This window comes from Arachis stenosperma, chromosome 10, assembly GCF_014773155.1.
Source record: "Arachis stenosperma cultivar V10309 chromosome 10, arast.V10309.gnm1.PFL2, whole genome shotgun sequence".
In the NCBI taxonomy this organism is placed as follows: domain Eukaryota; kingdom Viridiplantae; phylum Streptophyta; class Magnoliopsida; order Fabales; family Fabaceae; genus Arachis; species Arachis stenosperma.
The window spans coordinates 89,302,283-89,307,373 of NC_080386.1; the positions used below are offsets into that span (position 1 = coordinate 89,302,283).

Sequence of the window (5,091 nt, forward strand, 5' to 3'; positions counted from 1 at the left end):
TAATAATGCAAGGAGAATGCTTGGTGACTTCACTAAGCCAACATTCAAGTTTGATGGAAGAAGCATCTCCATTCCTGCCATTGGAGCCAATAACTTTGAGCTTAAGCCTCAACTAGTTGCTTTAATGCAACAAAACTGCAAGTTTTATGGACTTCCATCTGAAGATCCCTATCAGTTTTTAACTGAATTCTTGCAGATCTGTGAGACTGTAAAGACGAATGGAGTTGATCCTGAAGTCTACAGACTCATGCTTTTCCCTTTTGCTGTAAGAGACAGAGCTAGAGTGTGGTTGGATTCTCAATCCAAGGATAGCCTGGACTCATGGGATAAGCTTGTCACTGCATTCTTAGATAAGTTCTTTCCTCCTCAAAAGCTGAGCAAGCTGAGAGTGGATGTTCAAACCTTCAAACAAAAAGATGGTGAATCCCTCTATGAAGCTTGGGAAAGATACAAGCAGTTGACCAAAAGATGTCCATCTGACATGTTTTCAGAATGGACCATATTAGATATATTCTATTATGGTCTCTCTGAATTTTCGAAAATGTCATTGGACCATTCTGCAGGTGGATCTATTCACCTGAAGAAAACGCCTGAAGAGGCTCAAGAACTCATTGACATGGTTGCAAACAACCAGTTCATGTATACTTCTGAGAGGAATTCCGTGAATAATGGGGTACCTCAGAAGAAAGGAGTTCTTAAAATTGATGCTCTGAATGCCATATTGGCTCAGAACAAAGTGTTGACTCAACAGGTCAACATGATCTCTCAGAATCTGAATGGATTGCAACATGCATCCAACAGTAATAGAGAGGCAGCTTCTGAAGAAGCTTATGATCCTGAAAACCCTGCCATGGCAGAGGTTAATTACTTAGGTGAACCTTATGGAAACACCTATAACTCATCATGGAGAAATCATCCAAATTTCTCCTGGAAGGATCAACAAAAACCTCAACAAGGTTTTAACAATGGTGGACGTGCAAGGATGAATAATACTAAGCCATATCCATCATCTTCTCAGCAACAGACAGAGAACTCTGAACAAAACAATTCTAATTTAGCCAACATAGTCTCTGATCTGTCAAAGGCCACTTTCAGTTTCATGAATGAAACAAGATCCTCCATTAGAAATTTGGAGGCACAAGTGGGCCAGCTGAGTAAGAAAGTTATTGAAACTCCTCCCAGTACTCTTCCAAGCAATACAGAAGAAAATCCAAAAGGAGAGTGCAAGGCCATTGATTTAATCAAAGTGGCCGAATGCACTAGGGAGGAGGAGGACGAAAATCCTAGTGAGGAAGACCTCCTGGGACGTCCCTCAAGCAAGAAGGAGTTTCCTATTAAGGATCCAAAGGAATCTGAGGCTCATACAGAGATCATAGAGATTCCATTGAACCTCCTTCTGCCATTCATGAGCTCTGAAGAATATTCATCCTCTGAAGAGGATGAAGATGTGACTGGAGAGCAAGCTGCTCTATATTTAGGAGCTATCATGAAGCTGAATGCCAAGCTGTTTGGTAATGAGACTTGGGAAAGTGAACCTCCCTTGCTCATTAGTGAACTAGATACTTGGATTCAAAGAACTCTGCCTCAAAAGAAACAAGATCCTGGCAAGTTCTTAATACCTTGCACCATAAGCACCATGAGCTTTGAAAAAGCTCTATGTGATCTTGGGTCAGGGATAAATCTTATGCCACTCTCTGTAATGGAGAAGCTGGGGATCATTGAGGTGCAACCTGCCTTGTTTTCACTACAATTGGCAGACAAGTCCATAAGACAAGCTTATGGATTAGTAGAGGACGTGCTAGTAAAGGTTGAAGGCCTTTACATCCCTACTGATTTCATAATCCTAGACACTAGGAAGGAAGATGATGAATGCATCATCCTAGGAAGACCTTTCCTAGCCACAGCAGGAGCTGTGATAGATGTCAACAGAGGAGAGTTAGTCCTTCAATTGAATGGGGACTACCTTGTGTTTAAGGCACATGGCCATCCCTCTGTGACAAAAGAGAGTAAGCATGAAGAGCTTCTCTCAGTTCAAGGTCAAGAAGAGCCTCCACAGTCAAACTCTAAGTTTGGTGTTGTGAGGCCACAACCAAACTCTAAGTTTGGTGTTCAAACCCTATATCCAAACTCTAAGTTTGGTGTTGGGAATACCACACTTAAATTGACCTGATCACCTTGTGGCTCCATGAGAGCCACTGTCAAGCTATTGACATTAAAGAAGCGCTTGTTGGGAGGCAACCCAATTTTATTTATCTAATTTCATTTTATTTTGTTTCTTTGTTATTTTTGTGTTTTACTAGGTACATGATCATGAGGAGTCACGAAAAAATCAAAAAAATTAAAAACGGAGTCAAAAACAGAAGAAAAAAATTTTTCACCCTGGAGGACGCACGGGCTGGCGTTCAACGCCCAGAAGGTGCATCTGGCCGGCGTTCAACGCCAGAACAGAGCACCATTCTGGCGCTGAACGCCCAAAACAAGCAACAACCTGGCGTTAAACGCCAGAATGTGCACAGAGAGGACAAACTGGCGCTGAACGCCAGGAACAAGCATGAAACTGGCGTTCAACGCCAGAAACATGCATTACATGGGCGTTGAACGCCCAGAATGTGCACCAATGGGCGTTTAAACGCCAGAATGGTGTGCCAAGGCATTTTACATGCCTATTTGGTACAGGGATGGAATTCCTTGACACCTCAGGATCTGTGAAACTCACAGGATCCCCACCTACCTCGCCCTCTCTCTCTCCATTCATGGTCATTCCTTCTGTTTTTTTTATCCACTCTTCCCCATACACCCCATCTACCTTTACAATTCAACTTCTCTTTCCCACCCAATCCCACCCATATAGCCGAATCCATCTCCCCCCACTCACCTCCATTCTCTTCTTCTTCTTCTACTCTTCTTTTCTTTTTTGCTCGAGGGCGAGCAATATTTTAAGTTTGGTGTGGTAAAAGCATAGCTTTTTGCTTTTCCATTACCATTAATGGCACCTAAAGCTAGAAAAACCTCAAAGGGAAGACAAAAAGCTTCCACCTCTGAGTCATGGGAGATGGATAAATTAAAAATATAAGCCGTCATAGCTCAGGGGTAGAACATGTGGCTGCAAATCAAGAGATCCCTGAGATACCTCAGGGGATAAGTTGTCCTCCACACAAATATTGGAAGCAACTAAGGGTGGAACTCATGAGCACTCCATCATTCTCCAAGAAATAAGAGAAGATCAAAGAGCAATGAGGGAAGAGCAACAAAGGCAAGGAAGAGACATAAAGGAGCTCAAAAAGCACCATTGGACCTTCAAGAAGGCGCCACCTTCATTCAGGTGGATTCATTCCTTGTTCTTTATTTTCTTTCTGTTTTCGGTTTTTAATTATTGTGTTTATCTATGTTTTGTGTCTTTATTTCATGATCATTAGTATGTAACCATGCCTTAAAGCTATGAATAAAATCCATTAGTCCTTCACCTCTCTTAAAAGAAAAATGTTTTAATTCAAAAGAACAAGAAGTACATAATTTTCGAAATTATTATTGAATTTAGTTTAATTATAGTGATGTGGTGATAATGCTTTTGTTTTCTGAATGAATGAATGAACAGTGCATATGTCTTTTGATCTTGTTGTTTATGAGTGTTTAAAATTGTTGGTTCTTGAAAGAATGATGAACAATGAGAAATGTTATTGATGATCTGAAAAACATCATGAAATTGATTCTTGAAGCAAGAAAAAGCAGCAAAAAAAAAAAAGGGCGAAAATTTTAAAAGCAAGGATCCAAGGCTTTGAGCATCACTGGATAGGAGGGCCCAAGGAAAATAAATCCAGGCCTAAGCGGCTAAATCAAAGCTGTCCCTAACCATGTGCTTGTGTCATGAAGGTCCAAGTGAAAAGCTTGAGACTGAGTGGTTAAAGTCGTGATCTAAAGCTAAAGAGTGTGCTTAAGAGCTCTGGACACCACTAACTGGGGACTTTAGCAAAGCTAAGTCACAATCTAAAAAGGTTCACCCAGTTATGTGTCTGTGGCATTTGTGTATCCGGTGGTAATACTGGAAGACAAAGTGCTTAGGGCCACAGCCAAGACTCATAAGTAGCTGTGTTCAAGAATCACATGCTTAACTAAGAAAGTCAATAACACTATCCCAAATTCTAAGTTCCCCCAGAGACGCCAATACCTCTAAACTACAAAGGAAAAAGTGAGATGCCAAAACTGTTCAGAAGCAAAAAGCTAAAAGTCCCGCTCATGTAATTAAATTAATATTCATTGATATTTTGGACTTTATAGTATATTCTCTTCTTTTTATCCTATTTTATTTTCAGTTGCTTGGGGACAAGCAACAATTTAAGTTTGGTGTTGTGATGAGCGGATAATTTATACGCTTTTTGGCATTGTTTTTATATAGTTTTTAGGATGATTAAGCTACTTTTAGGGATGTTTTCATTAGTTTTTATGTTAAATTCACATTTCTGGACTTTACTATGAGTTTGTGTGTTTTTCTGTGATTTCAGGTAAATTCTGACTGAAATTGAGGGATTTGAGCAAAACTCTGAAAAAGGCTGACAAAAGGACTGCTGATGCTGTTGGATTCTGACCTCCCTGCACTCGAAATGGATTTTCTGGAGCTACAGAACTCCAAATGGCGCGCTTTTAACGGAGTTGGAAAGTAGACATCCAGGGCTTTCCAGCAATATATAATAGTCTACACTTTATTCGAATAATGACGACGCAACTTGGCGTTGAACGCCAAGTACACGCTCCTTTCTGGAGTTAAACGCCAGAAAAACGTCATGATCCGGAGTTGAACGCCCAAAGCACATCATAACTCGAAATTCAACTCCAAGAGAAGCCTCAGCTCGTGGATAGATCAAGCTTAGCCCAAGCACACACCAAGTGGGCCCCAGAAGTGGATTTATGCATCAATTACTTACTCATGTAAACCCTAGTAGCTAGTCTAGTATATATAGGACATTTATCTATTGTATTAGACATCTTTGGTCTCAGTTTTGTTTTATTCTTCATCCTAAGAGACTATTGATCACGTTTAGGGGGGCTGGCCATTCGGCCATGCCTGAACCTCTTTCACTTATGTATTTTCAACGG

General features: G+C 40.6%; 1 non-coding gene across 1 annotated transcript; it reads right to left on the reverse strand.

The window, feature by feature from the left end:
* Positions 1-379: 379 nt before the first annotated feature.
* LOC130958518 (small nucleolar RNA R71) lies at positions 380-483 on the reverse strand. Its single transcript, XR_009077635.1, has one exon. It is a non-coding gene; the product is annotated as a small nucleolar RNA R71 (small nucleolar RNA).
* Between the last annotated feature and the right edge of the window lie 4,608 nt (positions 484-5,091).